At 39.8% G+C, this 25353-nt stretch overlaps 1 long non-coding RNA gene across 1 annotated transcript in view; it reads right to left on the minus strand.

The window, feature by feature from the left end:
• LOC137151077 (uncharacterized) overlaps positions 1 to 25353 on the minus strand; it is a 41522-nt gene that overhangs the window by 4925 nt on the left and 11244 nt on the right. The window contains exon 2 of the long non-coding RNA XR_010919163.1: positions 15768 to 15831. This is a non-coding gene — a long non-coding RNA (uncharacterized lncRNA). The remainder of the gene's footprint in view (positions 1 to 15767; positions 15832 to 25353) is intronic.

Genomic DNA, 25353 nt, shown 5'->3' on the forward strand with positions numbered 1-25353 from the left:
TTTTTATTACTGACTGTGGCATAAAAAGTGAGAGTGTGCTAATAAAATTTGCAGATGACACAAAGTTGCCAATAGAGAGGAGGACTGGAATATCATACAAGAAGACCTGGATCACCTTGTAAACTGGAGTAATAGAAATGGGATGAAATTTAATAGGGCAAAGTGCAAGATCATGCATTTCGGGACTAATAGCAAGAATTTTTGCTATAAGCTGGGGACTTATCAGTTGGACGCAACAGAAGAGAAGAAAGACCTGAGTGTATTGGTTGATCACAGGATGATTATGAGCCATCAATGTGATGTGGCTGTAGAAAAGGCTAATGCAGTCCTAGATGCATCAGGCAAGGTATTTCCAGTAGAGAACAGGAAAGGGTTAGTACCATTATACAAGATACTTTGAGACAGTGTGTGCAGTTCTGGTCTCCCATGTTTAAGAAAGAAGAATTCAAATTGGAACAGGTGCAGAGAAGGGCTACTAGGATGATCCAGGGAATGGAAAACCTACCTTATGAGATGAAACTCAAAGAGTTTGACTTGTTTAGCGTATCCAAAAGAAAGCTGAGGGGAGATATGATTGCTCTTTATAAATACATCAGAGGTATAAATACCAGGGAAGGAGAGGAGTTATTTAAGTTATGTGCCAATGTGGACACAAGAACAAATGGATATAAACTGGCCATCAACAAGTTTAGGCTTGAAATTAGGTGAAGGTTTCTAACCATGAAAAAACAGAAGTTCTGAAAAGCCTTCCAAGGGGTTTCAAGAATGAGCTTCATAAGTTTATGGAGGGAATGGTAAGATGGAACTGCCTACAATGGCAGGAGACGGGACCCTTGATGGGGAGTGCTCTGAGTTACTACAGAGAATTATTTTCCAGGTATCTGTCTGGTGGGTGTTGCCCACATGCTCAGGGTCCAACTGATCGCCATATTTGGGGTCAGGAAGAAATTTTCCCCTGGGTCAGATGGACAGAGACCGTGGGGGGGTTGCCTTCCTCTGCAGCATGGGGCATGGGTCATTTGCAGATTTAAACTAGTGTAAATGGTGGATTGATTCTCTGTAACAAGAAGTCTTTAAACCATGATTTAAGGACTTCGATAACTCAGACAGAGGTTAGAAGTCTATTACAGGAGTGGCTGGGTGAGGTTCTGTGGCCTGCAATATGCAGGAGATCAGACTACATGATCAAATGGTACTTTCTGACCTTAAAGTTTATGAGTCCTCATTCAAGAATAGGAACTTACGGAGAGAAACATTTCTAAGAAATGCTGGCTCACATTTGTATTACAACAGGGAATACCTAAAAGATGCATTTGGCTTTCCCGCAATTGTGCTTGTAGTTTCTCTCATGGCAGAGCAGTCAAGAATGAATAAAGAAGGATAAATTTGTAATTGTAATGAATATAAAGGATATTCTTCATTGAGGATTATGGACATAGAAACCCTGTCTCCTCTGTAGCTCTGTAAACTCCCAGACTAATACAGTCTGTGCTGCACAGCATCACTCCAGAAGGTCTCCCAAAGTTCTAGCCTCAAGTAACCAGTCATGGAATAGGCACCACACTGTGATTGACCACACAGTAAACCAATGTTTAATACCACACCTCAGGCATGTATCCTTGCACAAAGCCTCCCAAATGACTTTTACTGGGTCATTGTGTTTACTGACAAGTGGTTAAAGGGCATTTATATCTTCTCCATTCTGATTGTTTCAAACATTTTTATTGGTGCTACACTGATATTTTCCATAATGCAGTTCTGTAAACAAAATTAGGTCTCATTTGCAATGTCATGTGAGTTTAGCACCAGGATCATTGACCAACTGGGATTTTCTAGCATTCTATGCTCTGATTTAACAGGTTTTCCTTTCAGCGTGCTTCGTCAGAACTAATGCAGACTATAACTCTTGTCACCACAGCAGTAAAAACCTTCCCTAGCTACTTTCTGTATTTGCAGTTCATTGCATGTGTAATTAGTACTATCACTCTCTTTAATTGCCCCTTACTAAATTACCCCTTCTCACCTGATATAGTATTTTATTTCTGTACTTTTTAACCTGCTGGTATTGAAAAAGAGGAACAGTCTGATCATGCTGATACAGAAAGATTGCAGGAATATCACTTCTTACTGTCATTTCATCCTCCATCATAATACTAACTAACATACAAGTCTTTTCTTCACCTGTCTGCGTGTGCAGGCTGAGAACGGTCAAATCAAGCATATCAGAATCTTGCTGCACTGGCCAGGCTGCAATCTTCTTCCTCTTCCTTCTTCTCTGGGATCTAACCACCCTTGCCATTTTGGTTTTTAGCTCTTAATATAATGTACACGCTAGAACTAAGGCTTATCCAGCCACCATTTTCCCTTGATACTTCCTCTGCTGCAAGCTACTCCAAACATCAAAAGCTAATTAATGTATCATTGTTATTTTGAAATGATCAGTACAATAATGTGCCCTGCAGTCTCAAGCTCACTGATGTGTATGTATTTCCACTGGTCTTTAGCCATAAGCAGCTGCTGACATTTTTCACATGTATCTTCTGTGCATGTACCTACTGCAGAATAGAGCTATTTCCAATCTTTTTCTCTCATTTACCACCTGGCAGCAAATACCTTTTTTCTGATTTCTATGTATTACTAGCAATACTTTATACTTCTATAGCGCCATTCATCCAAGAATCTGGAAGTACTTTACAAACTTGAACGAATTTAGCCTGGCAACAACAAAAACATAAGTGATCATTCCTATTTTACAGATGGTGGAGCTGAAGCACAAAGAGGTTATGACTCGCCCTCGGTCACACAGCTACTCTGAGACAGAACTGGGAATAGAACACAGATCTGCAATCTCACAGTCCTGTGCTCTAGCCACATAAATTACCTTCCACCTCCTCCTGCATCCAATATAGGAAAAAAATATATACCATTGCTGCAAAAGGAGCTCTCAGGAGAAAACAATGCCTCTTAATCGTCAGTCCTAACTAATGCTTTTTTTTTCCCCCTCACTACTTATGGTTAAAAAGCAATTATGTAGGATCACTCTCTCAAAAGAATACTACTCCTTGGGATTTCTTTATTCCACAGTGTATAACGAATGTACTAACATGAAAGCTTTAGGGTGTCTTTGACAGTCAGACATTGTAACAAAGCCTAAGTAATCATGTCAGCTACTTCCAAAACACCTACAGCATCTAGTGAGTAGTAAAAGGGTTGAGATTTCTAAAGAAAATATGACTGACTATCTTCATGCTATTGCAAAGTTCATACAAGAACAAGCTTCCACACACAGTCCTAACAGCTGTTTAATCATGTGGGTTTTTTTGTTTTTTTTTTGCTGTATCATCACAAGACATATGGAGAAAAATGTTGATTGAATAATAAAACCCTACCAGAGGAACGAAAGAAATTCGGATGTCCAGCCAGCTTACTCAACACCTCCCTAATAATCTATCTTTCTTATAATTTACCATACAGCAATGCTAAGAGGCCTCAACCAAGCTTGGGGACTCATCATAGTAAATACTGTACATACACATGTACACAGAGTAAAAGACTACAACAACCTTCAATAGCGTATAATCTAAATAGCCAAGAGAGAGCTTGGTGAATTAAACTGAGGCACAGATGAAAGGAGGGGGAGGGGAGGGTGGAGGACGAAAGGAAGTAATTTATAGCATCCCTCAAAAGGATGCAATTTACTTCCCCTTGCCTGCCTATCCAGTTCCATTGGCCAGTACACAGGGGGATACAGTCATGGCTCCCACTACCCCTTGCTTAGCTCCATTGCTCTGCACAGGACACAACCTCAAGATCCAAGTAGCCCTGACTCAGAAGCAGAGAAGAGTAGGGGAGTCTAAACCACTGCATGATCATGTTAGGTTTACTCACAATCTAACACCAAGATTCCATTCTGCCATTGTGGACCTAGAGAAATGCATTTTCAAAAGAAAGACATGACCTGTTTCTTTCAAGAGATAGATGTTAAAAGACAGAAACACTGTGGAATCCCAATTAATTCCATACCCTTTAAAACACAGATACTGCTAAAATTAAATAGTGCTCCCGAAGAAAAACACACACTTTTTTAAAAAATGCATTTTTTGTTTATAAAAAGTGCTTTCAAACCACCATGTCAACACATACAGTTGTGTGACTAAGTCATACATCAAGAAAGCAATGGATTAAGGTTCCATTTGTCTTTTTATTACATTTTCAAAATTAAAGATATCCATAGCTGTCACCCATGGATGCTTTTAAACCTATATGTACCAAAAACAAAACAAAACAAAAAAACCCCACCTTCAAGGCCAGCTGTTTATGAAGAGGAGTCAGTCCAGAAATCAAGTCATCTATGGTAAACTGTGCCATCCCTCTATTAACTTACTTCTCTCCCTTAAAATTATCCAAATGAATAGGGAACCTACTTTTATCCCACCTAGAGAAAAGAATATTAGTGGCCAGATGCCCTGTGAGCAGCACAACAGAGCATCTGAGGGTTCCTCTGGCACAAGAGGCATATTGGGACATGTTCATGGAGGGCATGTAGCCAGAGCACTGCTGTGCTCTTGCTGATCACTCACTACCTGCGAGAATGGCTCCTTGGGTCCTGTTACTATACAGGGTAATTTATGAGTCCTGGAGCTGCTTCAAATGACACTACGGGCTAAAACAACCCCCACCAGCCTTGGGGACCAGAACAGCATGAAGACAATTTGAAACCACTATGCCTACCCCCAAGTCTTGTATTGAACCCAGGTTGGCTGGATCCACAAATCAAAATGAACATGTCTGTAATTGTAATGGAGCAAAGTTAAATTGACGGCTGTAATGTGACTCACTTTTGAATTTTATAAAAAATTAAATTCTAACATTCCTGAAAGGCAATATATACCCAAAGCACTGTTATAGGCCTCTTTGCACAATTTTAACTCATCCATAATACCTCGAGTGTAAAGAATGTTACTGCTATTCTAAAAAAGACAATTGAGCTAATACTAATTGCTGTGGGAAATGCCCTTCCAACTATGCTATGAGGTGAGGGGACTCACTACAAACTTAAGTGTTAATGTGTTTGTTTTTAATTTCCCCTTCTCTAAGATTCTCCTTGCCTGGGCTGATTCACAGACAACATCTAGCCAGAATGCATCATTCTATGACATCAAAAATACTGAATGTCTTATTTCAACCCATGGCGACGCTATTTTTGATGTCCGGTATTTTTGATGTCACAGAATGATGCATTCTGAGATGTCATCAGTGAATGAGGAAGTGCTTGCGGGATTTCATGCAGGAGTGTTTCTGTCTGAGCTTTTGTTTAAAAATTTACTTTTCTCCTGACTCTCTGCACCTTGTTATCCCTCCCACCTTCACTCATGTACATCCTGATTCGTGGAGCCAGTCAGCATACATCCATCAAAAGGAGAAGGATAGTTCTAGTGATTAAGGGAATGGATTGGGACACAGATGATCTGGGTTCTATTCCAGGCACTACAGCTGATTTCTTAAGGCAGAATGGCTTATCATAATGGCCCCTGCTGGCCTTCAAAATCTATGAGTAATTTTAAAGAGAGAAGTCTGGGATTAACTCAATTTTAGTTTATTTTTGCAGGTCACATTTAAAGAATATAGCACCATAAAACTGAAAAGGGGTATTTTTTAAAAAGGAATTTCACACACCCACATTTACATTCTAATGGCTTGAGACATCTATGGGTGTAAACAGCAGCAGGAGCTAAGTTAAATTTCAGTGCAGAGTGCAGTCGGTGCTCTTCGGCTACATCTAGAATCTGGAGCCCAAGATATTCCAGACTTGCGTTTCTATGTTTTCCTTGTTTGGTTGTGTTTACCTGAATTTACTTTTAATAAAACCTTTGAAGAAAAACCATTGGGGTATTTTTGGGTCTTGCTGTTGTCTGATTGGAATTTCTCAAAGGTTTCAAGAGGTCGGATTAGCTATTTTGTGATGATAGTAAAGGCCTGTCAAAAACTAAAACTCAGAGTTAAGGGTAAGAGTCTGTCCTTGATTCACCCTGTGTTGTGCAAGATATTGGAGCAGATAAAAGACACTTGGGGTGCTGCAGAACAGAAAGTGATATTACATGCTAGATCAGCCACAGCATACCTCATCTCATCTGGGTGAATTAAGGACATTCTTTACTCAGAAATTCCTTGCTCTAGTTGCTTTCTGTATGCTAATTAACATGATTTACAGTCATTTATTTCTTTGTATATTTAAGCTTTCAATATACTTTGAACTTTTTAAAGTATAATACTGAAAATGCACAGGATATTTACAGATGCTGCCTATTGTCTATAGGGTTAGGGCTAGTCTCTGTTTCCCTTCCCATCCTATGCTGTCCTATAGACCCTAATCTATTGAAGTCTACGGGAATAAGCTTCATAAAGGTATTCCGAAATAAAATCAGCACCTCAACGATAGGACAACCCTACAGACACACTCCTTCCACACTATGAGAATTTTTATCCAAGGGAAAATATTTCAGGAAAACATTAATTTTTCTTAAGGTAGGGAACTAGGTTTTCTGTTTTTTTCCCCTTCTGTTCACATCTTCCATTTAATAGTTTCAGTAGATTTGGGACAAGTCCCCAGTGCACTAGTGCCATGTCCTGTTGAGGAGATGTTTCAGTTGCTTATCTGTATGTTCGCTCAGTCTAAGTTGTGCTTGTCAACCTGCCATCCTGGGCTCTAATTACTTCCTTTCCAGCTTATTCTGCAATCATCTTCACATACAAAGCTCCTTTTTCCCATTACAAATCCTCCACAGACTTCAGTGGAACTTATAATACCCAGGATGACATATTAAAAGCAAAGCTCTGAAGATAAACTTCACTCTTTTCGATAAATTGGTACCCCCCTCCTTGTCAACTTGATGGTTGGCTTTTAAATGATGTCTAAAAATGAGGGCCCTGTTTGTACTTTCACATCTGTGAATCTTCCATCCTTCTCTTTCTACTATGTAATTATAGGGGGAGGGGGGCGGCTCCATTATTGATGTTTTTTCCTAAATGGGTTTCTAACATGGATTCCGTGATTCTGATGATACTGAAAATCCATAGCACTGATCTGAAGTGCTAATTGCAGATTGAAAATCCATCAAAAAAAAAAAAAAAAAAAAAAAAAAAAAAAAAAAAAAAAAAGCAATGCGGAGTTCAAATAACATGCTAAACACAACGAGAACAAAACAAAAATGCTTTATTAAGCTATTATTGAATTAACAAAGAAAAGATAAAGTAAGCACTTCAGCAAAGGAAAGAGTGGCAAATCTAACAGAAATCTATACGTTACTCTGTTTCCTGTTGTATCAGCAAGCTCAAGCTTCCAAAATGCAAATAAAGCTCTGCACTTTTCCCCTAGAGCATTACAACTCTCATTTTGTTTCTTGCAGTCTTCTGTTCCCCTTCACTAATCTTTGCATCCTTTCACAGAATTCCCACCTGGGTATCTAAGACAAGACTTACACCACAACCCCATCAACTGTCACACCACTTAAATAATGTTTTTGAACTCTGCTGGTCATGCTGAATTAATGTGAGACTACAATGTTCATGGCTCTGGCAACAAAATAATTTCTGTTCATTTGTTAAATATTTCCTGAAATTAATTAGACTCCTTATATAATGTGATGTAGCTATGTTATATATTGTGTTCTTTATACAAATTGAACTTGTCTGCATAAAGAGAGAGATTCCATAAATTAACTGGCTCAGCTTGTGAAACCAGTGGACTCATTTATATATCAAAATAACATGGAGTGGCATGCAGAGCAGGGAAGGAAGAAGTTGGGACACGTTGTCTAAGAAAAACCACCCTTCACTTTTTTGCAAACTTCCTGGATGACTAAAAGCAGGAAGCAGGGTCTGCCCCACAATTCTTTGTATTAAACACAAAATTAGTGGCACTGATGTATGGGGAAAATGTTTTGTTGTGGATATGGCTTTTATTTCTCGGGCAGGAGGAGTGTAGATAAATAATGATGTCCTGGAGTCCTTGAGGGAGGTTAGCAAATACTGGATAAACAACTTTTTTTCTGGTGGCCACTCTATAAAGAGCTATTGGCATCATGGTTGGAGGCACCTGCTTGTGCAAGCCCTTCTGATAGAGGAATGCCTCATCTGCCTGTGTAGAGGGAAAGCTTTGCGAAGGCTGGGGAAAATGGCAATTGCTAGAACAAAGGTATGAGAAGAACCTCAAAACAAGAGTGGGTTTATTTTTAAACAGAACTCTCCACTGACTTCAGTGAATCCATTTTTAAATGACATTGGGGAGGCAACAAGAGGGTGACCAGATGTCCCGATATTAGGGACTTATATACACAACTATCCTCCCAGCTCCCCAAAAGAAAGTGTCCAGATTTTTCACACTTGCTATCTGGTCACCCTAGGCTACAACAATAACACAGTGAAACATATGGTGGGAATAAACTTTAGTATTTTTTGGAGGGCTGTGGGAGATGAACCATTCAAAGCTAGAGATTAAATCATTTTTGGAGGAAGAAAAGGTAAAATTCTTCACGTCAGAATCTGATGATTTTTAATGAAGCACTACATTCAAATGGCTACTTTCTCCAACTTAAACAAGATAAATTAAAATGGAGTGACATGTCATCCATTTTTTTAAATTAAATTTTTATGTCACTACCACGTCTGCTAAAATATGTGGAGTTTTCTCTAATACTTTTTGCCTGCAGGCTCAAATTTCTCATCTAGCAATCAGAACTAAAAGCAATGTAGGCATCTGGATAAAGCATTTAAAAACGACTTTTTAAAGACAGGCTATTAAAGCTTCCTGCAGGCCCACAAGATTTTCTTAATAGATAATCTGTTTTTCTTGCAACAGACAAAATTTGCCAAACATTTTCACAGTCTGATGATGTTTTCCGAAATGCACAGAGAATCCAGGAGGATTGGAAGCAAGCGGCTTGTACTGATGAGGAAATTGGAAATGAGGAGGAAGATGGAATTGTGCTTCAGATACATGTGTCATCTACCCAATGAGCAGAATGTGCTTGTACCTCATGTATCTAAGAAGCCAAGAGAGGAGAAAGACTATTTGCTGGAGGAGAGGGAGCTGCTATGCTAGTTTATGAATGACAGCTAGGAGCATTCCTATTACATTAGAATATTGCAACGCTGAAAAATATGTTATAATGACTGCTGATTTCTGTTTTCCTTTAGTTTATTTCATTGAAAGCTGACAGATTGATTGCTTAGTATGGTTATTAACTTTTATGATTCCAGCAGCTGTTTTGGACCATTATGTAAGTTAGAAACTCAGCACACATTTTAAAAAAATAAAATAAAAATTGTAACTTGCCCAACACGAAAATGGCACATTGACTGCACAGCATCCTACATCTGAGTTCTGAACATAATGGATGGGACTGACATTTCTAAACAATGGCATCATTGTCAGAGTGTTGACGTGTCTAGACCAAAAAGAGTCCTTCTAAGCACACATAATGGGAACCATTTTGCAGAGTTACCTATCCATCTTGATAAATTATTAACAGGGCTATCTACTGACGGTGAGAATAGCATGTCTCCTCTGTTTACAAATGCTGTGGTAACCTGAGCCTTGGGGTTTAACTAAATCTGATTTAGTGGACTTGAACTTCAGAATCAAGACATTAGACATCTGTTTCTGTAACTCTGAAGGTCTTTAGTATTCTCAATAGCTGTTGATTCTTTTGCTTTTTCAGATGTCACGAGAATTCTAACAAGCAAGTTCATGGACTGCAAAGGAGTATCACTCCATCGTACACATTCACACAGGGTGCTTCCTGAATGACTGGTAACTGCTCTGCATTAAACAACCAATATGGGAAGAATTTGAATTTCCTCTTGGGCTTCACACCTCATTCTCACCTCATTTTTCGTTTACTTTTAATTAATACATAAATTGACTTCCTTCCCCCCTCCCTCATTTTCTTCTCAGGGGTGACCCGATGGTGGATCGTCTTTATTCTGCAGAAGGAATAATTTGACATACTGCATGCAATGAAATAAGCAACATGTCAGGAAAAAAACTAAACTAAACACTGATGAAGACCCTGAGGGAAAACTTTTGTCTACTGTGAAGTATTCCCACCAGATATCATTAAACTGTACAATACTAATCTTTTTTTATGAGTCTTGGCAAAATGAACTGTGCTTTAAAAAAAAAAAACAAACTAACTAACATTTGGTTAGATTAAGATTTTATCTAAATCTTAAAGACTGCACACTAGATCTTGGCAGTGCTGGTCACACAGAAGCTGTTTGACACAATTTGATCGCTGTGGAAAATAGGGTGACCAGACAGCAAGTGTGAAAAATCAGGACAGGAAGTGGGAGGTAATACACGCCTATATAAGACAAAGTCCTGAATATTGGGGCTATTCCTATAAAATCCAGACATCTGGTCACCCTAGTGGGAAACACTGAAATGAACTGAAAGAGGAAAAAACAGAAATAAAACTTTTAAGACCAAATGAATTGCAAATGGCATTTATGCTTCACTTCATTATTAATTCACTAATGAGCATAATTCAGTTGGCATTAATGCAACTGTCACCTGCATTTCCATGCAATGTCCTGGATAAAAGTGAAGGCTTTTCTGGGAAGCAATCCATCTTAAAGTGTAGGGGCCAGATCCTCGCTGGATCTTCAGTGGAGCTATGATGATTCACACCAGCTGAATCTATGACCCAGGCGGTGCACAAGGTACTTGCTCAGATCAATGAGGGCTTTCAAAATGGTTCCAAGAATTATGGAGGTGGAGACGGGGAACCAACACACTCAGGTACAGAATAGGCACAGGAAAAGAATACACATCCTAAAACCCTCCTTTTTCTTCCTGAATTTTCCACAGCATCTTTAATTCAAAAGTTTCTTGGTGGACCAAATTGCTGCCCAAATTCTTCAGTATGGACCAAATTGCTGCCCAATTTGCACAGCAAAAACGTTCCCTCGTTCCCAGGTGGCAGCAGAGGAAGAGATGAAGGCTCTAGAGAGCCCATCTGTGCAGCAGGATGGGTGTGAGAGGCAGTGGGGAAATAGGAATATTCCTGGCTCTATTCCCCACCACACCAGCTAGTGGAGCTGAGTCACTGGCCTACTGAGGAATGCATGTTGTATTGGTTCTACACTTGGCCAAGTTTATTCCCTCCTGGACCAGCAGGATAAAAATGGAAAGGATATTGTGACTCAGAGAAGGAACACAGTCAGAGTCACTCAGGAAGACATACTCCCCCTCCTTCCCCTTTGGCTGCTCCAGGGGCAGTCAAAATAGTATTTTCCTTGCTCACTACAGAGGTGGCGTTAGTCACCATCTAGCCCTGTGCATGAAATTGTTGCCTGATTGATTGACTGTGCATTAATTATATTGATTACTTTAAAATCCCCTTTAACTTTAAAATACCCTGGGTGCACACCCTAATGAAATGTGCTGCGCATGCCTATGATCATCACCACAACCAGCGGCCCTTATCCTGGCATCTCCCCGGGCACACAGGCCAGGGTACAGCTTTTTTAATGTGTTATGCTGACGCCACTATACCGAATGTGTATTTAGTTGGGATTTCAGCCCCTTTTTCTTATTTGAACTTCCACACCCCACTAATATTGGGGATGCCCTTCTCCCACAGGTTAATAGCCTTTTATCTCAAGCTTATTAGCATATAAGTCAATTAGATACCATGGCATTTTTGTGGTAGGACATTACTGTTGTTCTTAAACTGGTATCAACTGGTTTCTTTTCAACTTTCAGTCATTTTGGTTATTCTGGGTTATTTTATGATCTACAGTTTCTCTTAGTTAACTGCTTATGATCAGATTTTTTAGCCCTTTTTAGTTTAGCTATGGTATTGTCTTACAGGCCTGAAGGCTTGTTAAGGCTGCAATGCAATGAGCCTATTCATACCTATGCCTTTCCTAGCAGACATCTGTACCGACAGGCTACTAAATACTATTGTCTTTACTCCGGCCATTTCTGCTCATTACCATCAGTATGTGTGCAGCAGTATAAGGCAAGCAGGATTTGGCCCTTTTTTTTTTAGTTCTGACACCTTAGAGTGAAATTAACCCCTGAACATATATAGCGAACACAGAGCATATGCACCACATCAAACCTACCCAACTGATGCTTTGAATACTTAGGACATTTAAGTGGTGCGTAAGTCTCATTCTGGCCTTCTGCTGGAGGACGAAATTCACTCATAAATCCACAAAGATATCGTGAACGGAAATGCCAGAACTTGCAATTGTCACTGAACAGGCAACATTTTGTCTTACTGTTCTTGCTGCTCTTAAAGGGTAGTTCTACTGCAAAGAGTCACTCTGTAACTATGGCATTGTGGCATTCCATGCGTATTGCCTCCAACAGTCAGAAGGAGTCCAGAAGTAACATAATTTATAAGAAAAAAAAATCTCATGTCTTTTTCACTACTGGCACAAATAATTCAGTCTAAAATTTGAAAATCAGTTTGTGCTCTTTCCTTCTTGTGCATGCTAATCACTGATAAAAGTTCTGCAAACTTAAACTGCCCCTAGTCAACGTTATTGCTGCAGAATGTTCTGATTATGCTAACAGTGACATCTCTGCCATCTCCTTGTTATTAATGGGTTTGCACAAATGTAACTAACTGCAATTTAGTAAACAATTCTGCTGATTATACACAAGGGGGAACAGCATCCAGTTCTGTAGGTCCATCTAAGACAAAAATATGTTTTTCTCTTCAATATATTTGTCACCCAAGCAGGTAACTGAATCCATTCTTGAGAAAGAAGGTACAACTTTTACATAGTCTCTTTTCAGAGTGACTAATTTTCTTGTGTCATGTTGCTAGAGTTCAATTTGACAAAGGGAATTCTGCACAGATTAACAGATAGGGTATGTTAATGTCATTTTTTAAAAGTGAGAGATTTCTAGGATGAGGTCAAGAAAGTGGCTTATCCAGAAAACTGCTAAGTAAGCCATTTGAAAGAGTGACCATAGTAATTTGCTCTTAATCCAATAATGTGATTTAGAAGAGAGGCATTTCTGCTAGAGCCCATCCATATTTAGGAGCCATAAAAATATGGCACACTCCAACATTTGAACAGCAAATGGGAAATGGACTAGAGATGGATGGAAAATTTGGAAGAAAACTGGCAACATTATTTTTTAAGCATTTTTTTAAAAAATGGAAAAAAGTAGTAATTTTCTTTATCACAAATTTGCTGGCAAAAGCTGTTATATAATTGCAATGTAAGCATTTTTACCACACTGTACATCACATCAGTTAGAGGAAAACTGTCACGTGTGCTTAATCTGTCATTTACAATGTGAATCAATTTATTTGATTGTTATTTGATGCAGTGGCCAAAGAGGAAAATATGATCATAAACATTTGGCAAAATAATCTGCACTTGTTTTCTAATTTCTGTTTGAATGCAAAAATCTCAAAGAAATTAGAGTAGGCTGCTTGTCATGGAGATTTTCCTTGCGTATTGTTGCTTTGTTAGGAAGAAGATGGAAGAGAAGACTAGATTCTTTTGTGGATCAGAATTGGTAATAAAAAATGGAAGCTTTCTTCTGTCGTTTGTTCAAAAGCAGCACAAGATTGTCATCTGCAAAGATTGTTCCCTCCCTTTGTGTACTCTGCTTTTGCTCTCAGTCCAGCAAATTGCTTAAATTCACACCTACATTTAGACACATGGACTAGTCTAATTGATTTCACATGCTGGAAGTTAGGCACGTGCTTCAGCACCTTGTTGAATTGGGACTCTAATGCATATTACAATCACAAATGCTTTCTCTATATCATCAACAAGAGAGCCAAATACCAAATGACCAGGAAACCAAAATACGCCTCTATCTCTGCAAACGGTGGTTCCAGGTCAAGCTTGAGACATGTTGATGGATTGTTTTGACTTTTCTGCAGGGAACAGAAGTTTTCAGTCTTCTGGACCTTTGCTCTGGTACATTCACAAGCATTACATTGAGTGAAGCCCAGAAAGAACATAGCATTATAGGTGGAGCTGATAGTCCAACCTTTTGTTATAGGATCCTGTTTTCAGTTACTTATCACTTGTCAAACTTCAATGGTTCAGGCTGACATTTTCCATGCCCGGTGTCTGCCATAGGCTGATTTCTGTTTGTTTGTTTACGTTTCAGCTAAGACAGGTCAGCCATTTCTGAACAGAAGATTGGGGAAAAAAATACACTGTTTTTCTCATGTTAAAAAAATTCTGACAGTGGTTTGGTAGAGCAGCTCCAGCCTTCCAATGCTTTGGAGCAGTGACTTGAAATTTTGCAGAGGAGGCTGGCCTGTGTGCCTTTTGCGCTTTCCATGGGAAAAAATGCCCAAGTTTAACCAAGTTATGAGCTTTCAAAAGAATTTCAGTTTGCACATGCTCACTAGAGACTTGTTAGCATCTGATGATAAATTCTCCGAAAAGTCATCAGCACCGAGCATGCTCTGACCTGGGGCTGCAATGGCTGAACAGGATTTCCCTGAAAATAGCGCCTCCTGGTTACCAAACATCAGAACTGAGAACAGGGAGATGAGATGGTCTCAACGCTCCCTGCTGCTGGAGCCCAGGCAGCAAGGATGAGAAGGAGGAAGCATCCCCTTGGGAATGCAGAGGGGTGAAGAGCAGAGGGGGAGGGTACACAGCTAGAGAGGGGGTTGCAGAAGGCACAGGGAGGGGGAGGAGAATGGGGGAAGGGTGGACAGGAGCCAAAACTGGGCAGAAGCTGCGGAGGGGAGATGATAGGCACAGAGGGGGAGAGGAGTGAGGGGTGGATAAGAGTAGAGATGCGGAGTAAGAGTCACTGAGGGAGTGGATAGGAGATGAGCGAGAAAGGGGAGTAGCTGAATGGTGGATAGGAGAAGAGGGGGCAGAACCACACTAGGAACACCGCTCCATAGACCAGCACTGGTCCCTCAGATCTCCCTGACACAGTATAGGAAGCCGGTCCCTGGTATCAAAAAGGTTGAGAAACACTGATCTAGAGAACATACCTCTAGAGAATGTTGCTTTGAACCCGAGCTCTTAGTTTCTACATTCCTAAAATAGCTGTGAAACCCACTGGCAAAGTGTCTCCTATCCTGATCTCCACCAGTAACTGGCCCACATACAGGATAAAGCTTACTACTGCTACCAATTACTCCATTAGTTTAAGTTGCAAAAGTCTGTGCTATTGAACTAAAGATCTGAACCCCGCTGCTACTGGCAGTCAGTGAGGTCTAGGATGATGAAATTTGTTTTTTCAGTATTTTATATATAGAATATAAATATTTGGAAATTATACAATAAAAGTAACATACAAAACGTTTATGTTGCAAGGTCAAGCACTGAAAAGGTAGAAAATGCGAGAACTAAAATTGCCTGTGCAATCTTACCTCAATTCCCCTGTGTAGGAGTATACATAGTTCTTCCGTCTTCCCCCTCTTTGCCAGTGGTATAACCCACCCTGTTATAATGGTTCGTTCATTCTGTTTTCCCCCACTGATGGAATGAAAAATAGAGTACTGTGTGCACATTTAGGGTGGTACAGAGGAGGTTCAGCACCATGTGCAAAAGGTGAGGAGAGGCGGAAAATTCCTGGCCCTCTGATTGGTGCAGTTCTGAACTATTTTAAGATGGAGAACCCAGTAGGACGGGGCTGTCCATTTGAGTGGCAGCAATGGAGTCACATCTCGAGAGTCCGTCCTCACCTGAGTCACCGCTCCAGCCTGAGAAGAAGATTAGTTTCAGCTTACCTGTCCCTGGTTCCCGCTTACCTGATTACGGTTCCTGTAGTTCTGATCCTGGTCCACTCTGGTTCCCCTGGACCTGGTCCAATCTCTGTCGCATCAATATCAGTGGTCAACACCCAGCAGGGCAAAGTGAAACAGTAATGTTATATGTTTATTCCCTGTCCCAGGTTTATATTTTCTGATAAGGGACCTTAGTTTTACACTTGCATTTTTAATGGGGAACTCCTGAGCAATTTTAGACCCATTTTGTTATTCATCCTTTAATAAATTCATTCAGACTGATCCTTAGCTTACAGATGACTGCCTCATTAACAGAAGATGTGGGAAAGCAGGGTCCAAATCTGAGTAACAGAGATATTTTCCTTTTTGCCAACACCTGTGTGTCTGCATTATGATGTTGTCTTTAATTACAAGAACACACAGATTTTTTTCCACAGGACCTCTTCCTCATTCAGTGGTTGCAGAAACTTAATACTGGAATTTCCCAAGTTTTGAGGGCTTGAATTTGCAACATTAACATTCTTAAAATGTAGGGGTTTTTCTGATATTATTAGAGAGGAAAAAAAGAACAGTAGTTTGATAAACAAATTATTCTTTCAACGAATTTAAAGGGTGAAACAAACCAGTGGCATAGGAAAATAGAAAGCATTTTATGGAAGAACATGTTCCTTTTCAGCATTAAATGTAGGTACAATAGTAGAAGCAACCAAGAGAAGAAAGGGTGTGGAAATAAGGAAGATGCCAATGCTAAGAGGGAGAAGAAAAGTGAGAGTCTACAGGAATAAATAATATCCAGTGAGAATAAGAGTCACAGAGAATTAGAACAGAAAAAACCTCTACAAGTAGATTGTCCCCACAAGTGCTGTTCTGAAGAGTCCTATGACATGATCACCCCAAAGGCTAAAGAACCTAAAAAAAGAGAATAATCATCCATGGCTTTCAATTCTAATTTTCTCTCGTTCTGCAGGGGGAAAACAGGATAGCAGCATGACAGTTAACTTCTGTATTGTTTAAAATGTGTGAATGGAAAAAAGGTTTGCATATGGAAACCTCTGCTTTAAGAAGGCACCCAAAAACTTGTGGCATCAGTGGGGAAAAATCTGCACAACATCCAACAAGTCATTAGTAATAAAGCTGGATGGGAGCAAAGCACGCAGGAAAGTGTGAGGAAGGTAAGATTAGCAAAAGTGCAGAGACCACAAGTAGGTCAAAATATGCTCAGGCACTCTATTTTTTAAAGTATCCACTAGTGTCCCTTATAGTATACCTCTTCTAGACACAAAGGGCATGATTCTGCAGTGGGAGTTTTGACTCAGTAAGGGACAGCAAGAGGGCACAAAAAATTAGGGAAGCAGCATCATTCCCATAGTCTGCATGTTCTATAACACTTGTATCAGTGTCCATGGTGACCATTTAATGGCAAGCACTCTGTGGAGGGAGATGGGGACGTTGATCATAAATTAAAAAACCTGCCACCCACGCACCCACCCAACATTAAAAGAACATTAAAGTTGCAAAGTCAAGCACTTAAAAGTTAGGAAATGCCAGAGTTACAGTTGCCCATGTAACTTTTTACATATATATGATATGATAAAGTCTTTAAATGACAGGACCACATTCTATTTTTTTCCCCATAAGACCCCTGCTTCCTTAAAGGAAATGGTAATAATTCAACAGTTAAAGGAGAAAGATTTTAAAGGCGTTCACAGAAAATTAATTTCCAAAAACCTAAAAACTCAAGAAATGATCTTGCCTCAACATCAAGGGGGATCCTGATGAATACAAACAAGCCAGAAAAGCTATACCACAATATCCAAGGTGTGCAGACTATCTAAATTGAAATAAGAAACATACAACCACTGATGTTATAGATGAGAGTCAAAAATACAACCATGACTGTTTCCCCCTGCCCTCCCCAATTGGATAGGACCACTATGTGTATACTGTCAAATGCCAGGCATGGCATAAAATGGTATATACTCTCTCTCTCTCTCTCCCCCCACCCCCCTTAACTTTTAATCTTTCCTCCAAAGTCCACTCTAGCCTGTTCCTCCATTGCTATTGACAATTGCGTTGTGCTCCCTCTCACCCAGGCTCACTACAACCTCCATGTATTTGCCTCTTTCACCTTCATATTCTTACTACATTCTGTTACCTCTTTCTCTATAGCATCTCTAAAATTTGCCCCTTCACCTCTAACCACTTGCAGTCATTACTGTAGAAAACTTTTACAAACAATATTGTAATATTTTAATCAGGGGTCCCTGAATGACCATGTCATGGATTTCTTCCCCAACTCTTATGCTCAAGATCCCAACTAGACCTGCTGAACCTCTTCTATTTATTAGGTGCCCTAGTTCATACGAGTCCCTTGTTACTACTTAGAAAGATGCAGGGGAAATGGATGTTATTTCCCTCTTTCATGTTTCATCCTCATCCCACAGGTTATTTTATTTACTCTTTCACATCCTCCTCGATAGATTCCTCAGGCCAAAATACTTTTATATATCAAAGCAAAACTCTTCATGCTGCACATAAATAAGTGTACAATCATCAACAGAATTGCAGCAAACTCTTTGGAAACTATATTTAGATTTTATTTTTTTTATAGCTTCACTTTCTGCTTCCTGCAAATAAAGACCTGGGATCACAAAATGAAGAGAGAGGAACATTCCTTCTTGTGGATTAGATTATCTAAGCAGATTAGGTGTGTTGGGGAGATCAGTGCAGACGGCATCAATAATGTTAGAAAAGGCTACGTGTATTTATTTTAATTAAAAAACAAGGAAATATCAGAATGGTGTCAAAATAGCTTTCCGATAAACTGCTTGTGGTGACCATGGTTTCCTGAAAAGTCCATCATTAATAACAGCATTAATTAATAACAACATCCAGAAATTTTTCAGCCATATAACAATTGATTACGACCCTCTTATTTAAGTGCAATATACCTAGAATATCTAAATCCCAGAGAACAGTGTGGTGCTGGCAAACCAGGTGCCAGCTCATGGGAAGGCCCTGTGCCTCACAGAAGGCTGACAAATGCACAGCTGGAAACCAGTCTGCTTCATCTATGTCTCAGCATTGTTAAAATAGATGTTAAATTGATAAAAAAACGTGTTTAGAACTTATGAATGGCTTATTGGATGCTGCATGTATTAGTCTCACTTACCTGTACCCCATGTCAGTGGTTCTCAACCTTTCCAGACTACTGCACCCCCTTCCGGAGTCTGAAGCCCGAGCTCCACCACCCAGTGCTGAAGCACGTAACTTAGTTTTGCGTGCCCCCCAGTGGTGTAGTGGCAGGCAATCACCCTGCTTGCCACACCCTAATGCCATCCCTCCACTTGCGACCCCCCTAAACCCATCCTGTGGCCCTCCACCCCCCTCGGGGCTCATGACCCCCTGGATGAGAAACACTGATTTAGATGAGTCAATGTACCCCCATGAAGCCCTCTGCGTGCCCCCAAGAGTACACATACCGCTGGTTGAGAACCACTGCCTCATGTTAGAGAGCGATAGCAAACGTTTGGATTGTGAACCTCGGTAATTGTGTAACCGACTCAAAGTATACATAGGAAATAATTAAAATAAAGTGCTCGTCCTGCACAAAAGCAGGCCCAATGAAAGCAAAAGAGCCATTGTGAAGCATCATAGAATATTAGAGTTGGAACGGACACAGGAGGTCATCTAGTCCAATCCCCTGCTCAAAGCAGGACCAACCTCAGCTAAATCATCCCAGTCAGGGCTTTGTCAAGCCATAGCTTAAAAACCTCTAGAGATGGAGATTCCACCACCTCCTTAGGTAACCCATTCCACTGCTTCACCACCCACCTAGTGAAAAAGCTTTTTCCTAATATCCAACCTAGACCTCCCCCACTGCAACTTGAGACCACTGCTTCTTGTTCTGTCATCTACTATCATTGAGAACAGCCTAGCTCCATCCCCCCAGGAACCCCCTTTCAGGTAGTTAAAGGCTGCTATCAAATCCCCCTTCATTCTTCTCTTTTACAGACTAAACAAGCCTAGTTCCCTCAGCCTCTCCTCATAAGTCTTGTGCTCCAACGCCCTTATAATTTTTGTTGCCCTCCGGTTGGCTCTCTCCAAAAGACAGGGACCTTATTGATTGCATTCCTCACGTCCTCCAGGAATGGGAGACCTGCACAAATTCATCCCATCCGCTTGGACTCTGGGGTAAAGGGGATAAAAATCCTCGACAAGGAGAAACTTGGTTCTTTTTGCTCCATGGACTGTAGCAGGGCAAGAATCGTTAAGCATAAGAAGAAGACTTCTCAGCTGTTTTGCCAACCTATAGAATCTGCTTATAATGAAGTTTCTATTACCTTTTGAAACTCAAGACTGATACTTATTTGTGTGTGTGGGTTACCTGCTTTAACTTTGTAACTAACTCTCTCTATTTCTTTTTCCTAGTTAATACATCTTTAATTAGTTTATTACTGGATTGGCTACAGGAGTTGTCTTTAGTTTGAAATCTGAGATATAATAGACCTGGGGTGAGTGACTGGTCCTTTGGGACTAGGAGCAACCTGAATATTGTTGTGATTTTTGGTGTAAGTGACCATCAATCACATAGTCTAGCTTGCCTGGGTAGCAAGATAGACAGAAATGCCCAAGGGGATTGTCTGTGACTCCGTGGTAGGACTGTCATAGTGCTTTAGGAGTTCACACTTGTTACTGGGTTGGTGAAATCTAACTATAGAACATACAACCAGTTTGGGGTTTTTACCATACTTCTTGACAATCTGCCCTGAAGTTGGCATTCACAGTCGTGAGCCACTCCAGACAGCATGATAAACAGATATTGCAATCTGAATCTTTCCTTCTCCCAAAACACAGTACCATACTGTACAGAACACCAAAAATGAAATTAATCATGGCATAAATTGTTTTTGACCTTAACTGACCCAGTTTATACCAGCTAAGGACCTGACCCAGAGTGCTGAGGGCTTTCTCTCCAATAGGCTTATGTACTGGCTCTGCTCATGGCAGCAGTTAGAGAAATGATAAGGCTAATCACCCACTTTATTTGGCAAAACCCAGAGGTTGTCATTCACAGCCAAATACTTAGCAATACCAATGTGAATGCTGCTTAAATCCATGCCAGAGTAACTCAGAGCAGAATTTGGCTCTAGGATTTGAATCAGTCCATTCTTGGGCAAACTCCCAGTCTTCTCCTTTCTTCACTCATGCTTTACAATGGGTAGGTAAGTCTTCAAGAAGATCAACTAAGTTTACCGTCTTTTAAAAGGATGTTAATTTAAATATCAACTGTTAACTATTTCTCACTTTAGGAGAAAGATCTAGTTTCTCTCACAGTCCCAAACTGTCTCCCACACCTTCCTTTGTGTGAAAAGCCGCAGCAGCTCCCTCCCCAGCTGCCAAAGGCTCTGACTTTCCCCTGATAATGCTGCAGTTATGCATTTTCAATATAAATGTTTTCAGCACATTGAAGATTAAACATCTGGAGACAGTAGAATATAAATAACACAAGGAACATTGGACTGATTGTATTATTCCTATCTAATATAATAAACACCTCCCTCCTACCTTCTTAGATCAATCTGAAGCTGCTACAGAATCTCTATTCTGCTCCATTAAGGCCCTTGCTGCAGAATTTAAAACAAGCTTGCTATGGAGAACGTAATACATTGAGTATCCTAAATGAACTAGTCAATTTTTGTTTGGTTATTTTTGAGACCTATATTTTCAAGAGGCATTCATGATTTTGGGTGTTTCCCTTTTTGGATGCTCAGCCTGAGAAACCTTAAAAGATTTTTGCCCTCTGAAAATTAGGCCATTTTTTAAAGGTGTCAGATTGGGCACCCAAAAATTGAGGTACTCAAAATCGTTAGTCACTTTTGAAATTGTAGGTCTTGGTTCTTCACATTTCTTAAATTTAAAGTCAATACAGGACTCCCAGGTAGTCTGCTGACATACATTTTAAAGCACCATTTGCCTTTCATCCTAAACACAGATGGACAGAAATATTTACTATCCATTCACTGGATTTTTTAAAATAATCACCTTCACATAAATTAGTGACTAAAGTTACCTGAAAAATAATGTGAACTAGATATCTTTTATTCATAACAGTTTATACCATACAGACCAAAGAATGGTTTTAGCAGATTTTTTGACAGTAAAGCAGCAACTGAGACACAACACATCAATAAACATTAATAAACTTTGAATGCAGCAACTCGCAGTCTTTGATCCTAAACAGATTTTTGATATTGCCAGTCACATGTTTGTGAACTCAGAAGGTACAGAAAGAGGTTACAGAGACAGTGAAACATTGAAATGGAAAGAATTATATGTATTTTGCTTCAGTAGTTCAAGAACCCAGTCGCTATCACTCCACATATAATTTTGTTAAGGATTGCAAAATACATCCAAACTGTCAGCAAGTCACTGAGGATTGACACTCAGATACTATGGTGATGAGTACCAATACAGGAACTTAAACGGATATTGCTCTTCGTTGTTACTCATTTCCTGCCCCTGACACGGTATTTAATTTGCATTATGATTATCCTAACAATAATAAATAACTGATTTTATAGCACACCTGCCAAAGCACTGAGAGAGGCAGGGAGGGCACTGTGCAAGAGAATAAATATAAAAACAGTGTAAAAGAAGATGAATATCCTTTGAAATTCAAAATCAGAGGGAGGTGATGCACAATTTAGTATTGGAGGTTTATTGTTAGGCAGATGTGATCATAAAGGTGTTTTAGATTATGGACAGTTTTTAATTTGGTAACATCAAAGTTACAATACTAGATGTGTATTCAGGGTGAATTCTTAGCAGTAGGCCACAGACAGCGACTCGCTCTTTCTGCCAGCCTTTCTCCATTGCCCCTGCCAGATACAGAGGCTCTCTCTCTCAGTTATAACTTCCTTCTGCAAGATTCATCCACTACCATAAAGGCATACTGAGAACTGCTTTTCCTTTCTCTTTACATATGAAAAACTCTTGATCTTCAGCATGTTCAGATATTGTTAGTATACGCCAGCACAAGTATCCCTCTTTGTCAAGAAGTCTGTGTTCCACAGTCAGCTTCAAAGGGACTCTATGTCTGACAGAACTACTACAACAGGGTTTTATTTTTACTTCTCTAAAATAAGCTTTATCTCAAAGATCTGAACATGTCTAACAATGGCTGAAAAGAGAGGAGAAAAGGCAACAAAAGTGGAAGCCTGATACCATTTATTTCAGTCGTCTAAGGGGTTGCCTTGCGTTCATTCACCTATTCCAATACAGCATTTCACTGTTTCACATGTATTGTATGTAGGTTTTCAAGGGCTGAAACAATGCTCTTCACTCTCAACATAATCTTAAGAGTTTTTTTGGTATATTATCAATATAATATAGTAAAGATTAGTCTAACATGGATTCACTTTACATGCCATTGTCCCAGTAGGTTTTTTATGCTGTAGTTAAAGCACAGGAACTCACCGATGAGCAAATGATCACAACATAACTATCACATACCAAATTGCTTCTGCAGTTCTGTAGAGATTTTTGTTCACACCCATATAGACTATATGTTTCTTGTTTCCTAATACTGTAGTTTATTTCTGACCTAGCAATTTCAGAAAAGTCTTCTGAATACAAAGCTGTCCAATATGCTGTTATTGCCATGCTATCAATGATATATCACCACTCCATACATCTGAAACAGTTGTGTGCGCTCTTTTTGCATCACAATTGACTGCCAGATGGAAAGCTTCATATGGCTGTGAAATATTTTTCTTGGCAATCAATCTTCAGCAAGGAAAGCAATGTGATATTTCTCCTGTAGCTGTGAATTTATGGGAACCATCAGCCACTGACAGCAGCTATGACAGCATCATGCAACACGCAACTACTACACATTCCTACACTAGATACCTTGGTGATCATAGTATATTGCGCTCACAGCATACATTTCAGGCTATGTACAATGAGGATAAAGCATTTCACAGAAGAGAAGAGGGACTGAACAGGATTACTTAGAGAATATGCAGATTCAAGAAAAAAAAAAGACTAGGAAAAGTAAATACTATTGTGGCATCAAATACAGAAAATATGCTTCTTTTTTTAATGACAAGGACTTACTTTATGGTCCTTTTTACAGTCCTCTAATAGGCTTACAGCGTTTGCCTGGAACACCCGCATCATACTAACAGATGGAGATCCTGCTGAGAAAGGAATTAGTGGGTTCTGTTGACTCACTGAGGCAGATGACTTATTGCTCCACCTGGATACAAGGGAGGCTCACTAGAGAGAGGATCTAGGATATGGGTTTAGCAATACACATATAGGAAACCTAGCTTAAACCCTGCCTGGGGAGGAGGGTTGAACTGAAGTTTATGTTATTGATAATTTCTGTGTTAATAAATGCATCCCTGAGAAAAGGGGATGAGTTTTGACTCTACTTATAGGTTGTGTATTTTTATATATACATATTTAAGATGAGTTTCAGGAAAGAGACCTGCTCACAAGCATGCAACAATATAAATTTAAAACTACACAAAGTATCCAGAAAGTTCACCACTGGTCTGCAACCACCTCGGATGTAAAATTTGTAGGGCAAGCAATATTATATAGCTGGTCTGTGTGGGAAGTAAATACCATATCTGTTTCAAATTGCAGGTGGATTACCAACTTGAAAATGGCAGAATTAATATTTTCTTCTGTTGTTTTTTGTTACATCATTTCAGTTTTTTCATTACCAGGGCCCATTAACACTAGAAAATAACTCTCTGGCTGACAATGCTTGTAAGCAATAGGTTTTTCCTGGCTTCTCCTCAACTGTTAAACTGCTTGTGTAGACAAGACAAAATTGTTGTCAATATCACCACAGACAGCAGAATTGAGACATCATCATAAGGTACCACATCTTCTGTAAATAGTCTGAAAACGGTTTTGTCCTGTCTGCACTAGTAGATAAATTGTTTTCCACACCAGCTGAAGCACACAGAAATCCCATTACTGACAACCACTGCAAACCGTTTGCTTTCCTAGCACAGGAAGGGACTCAGGGAGTATGGCACACAATATTTATTTTTGTTGTTCCCTCTGTACAAACAATTCAGTGACCGTTTACCATACAGGAGCAGCAAAAGTGATGTAGGCCAAAAATCTCAGTCTCCTTAGTTAGCTGGCCCTTAGTTGATCTACCCTTCACGCCAAGATCTCAGATATTTTCTGTGGTCAGTGGAGGGAATAATCCTGTTGCAACAACGAGATGTTCTTTTGCACTAGTGAGCACTCAGAGGAGACTGGGAAGATCTAATTCCTTCTAACTTAGGTCTTACCTCCACTGAACACTTTTTCCTTAAAGTTTCCTGCCATTGCTGTCACTGGTGGAAGAGCAGTAGAGAGAGGGCACAGGGGACCACCTGTGCTTTAACCACCAAATCTTCTAGACCAACCAGAATTAGACTTGCTATACAGCACACAGTTAGGTTGATGTAAGCTGCCTTGCATGGACCTAGCTGTGGAAGCATCTTCACTTAAATTTGACTCATGCCCACTTAAGGGCCTCTCTCTATGCTGATTTAGAAACACCACCTGCCTGAGCGGTGTAGAGTCACGGTTGATG

This window comes from Emydura macquarii, unplaced genomic scaffold, assembly GCF_026122565.2.
Source record: "Emydura macquarii macquarii isolate MOO-44397 ecotype Brisbane River unplaced genomic scaffold, CSIRO-AGI_Emac_v2 contig_1043, whole genome shotgun sequence".
In the NCBI taxonomy this organism is placed as follows: domain Eukaryota; kingdom Metazoa; phylum Chordata; order Testudines; family Chelidae; genus Emydura; species Emydura macquarii.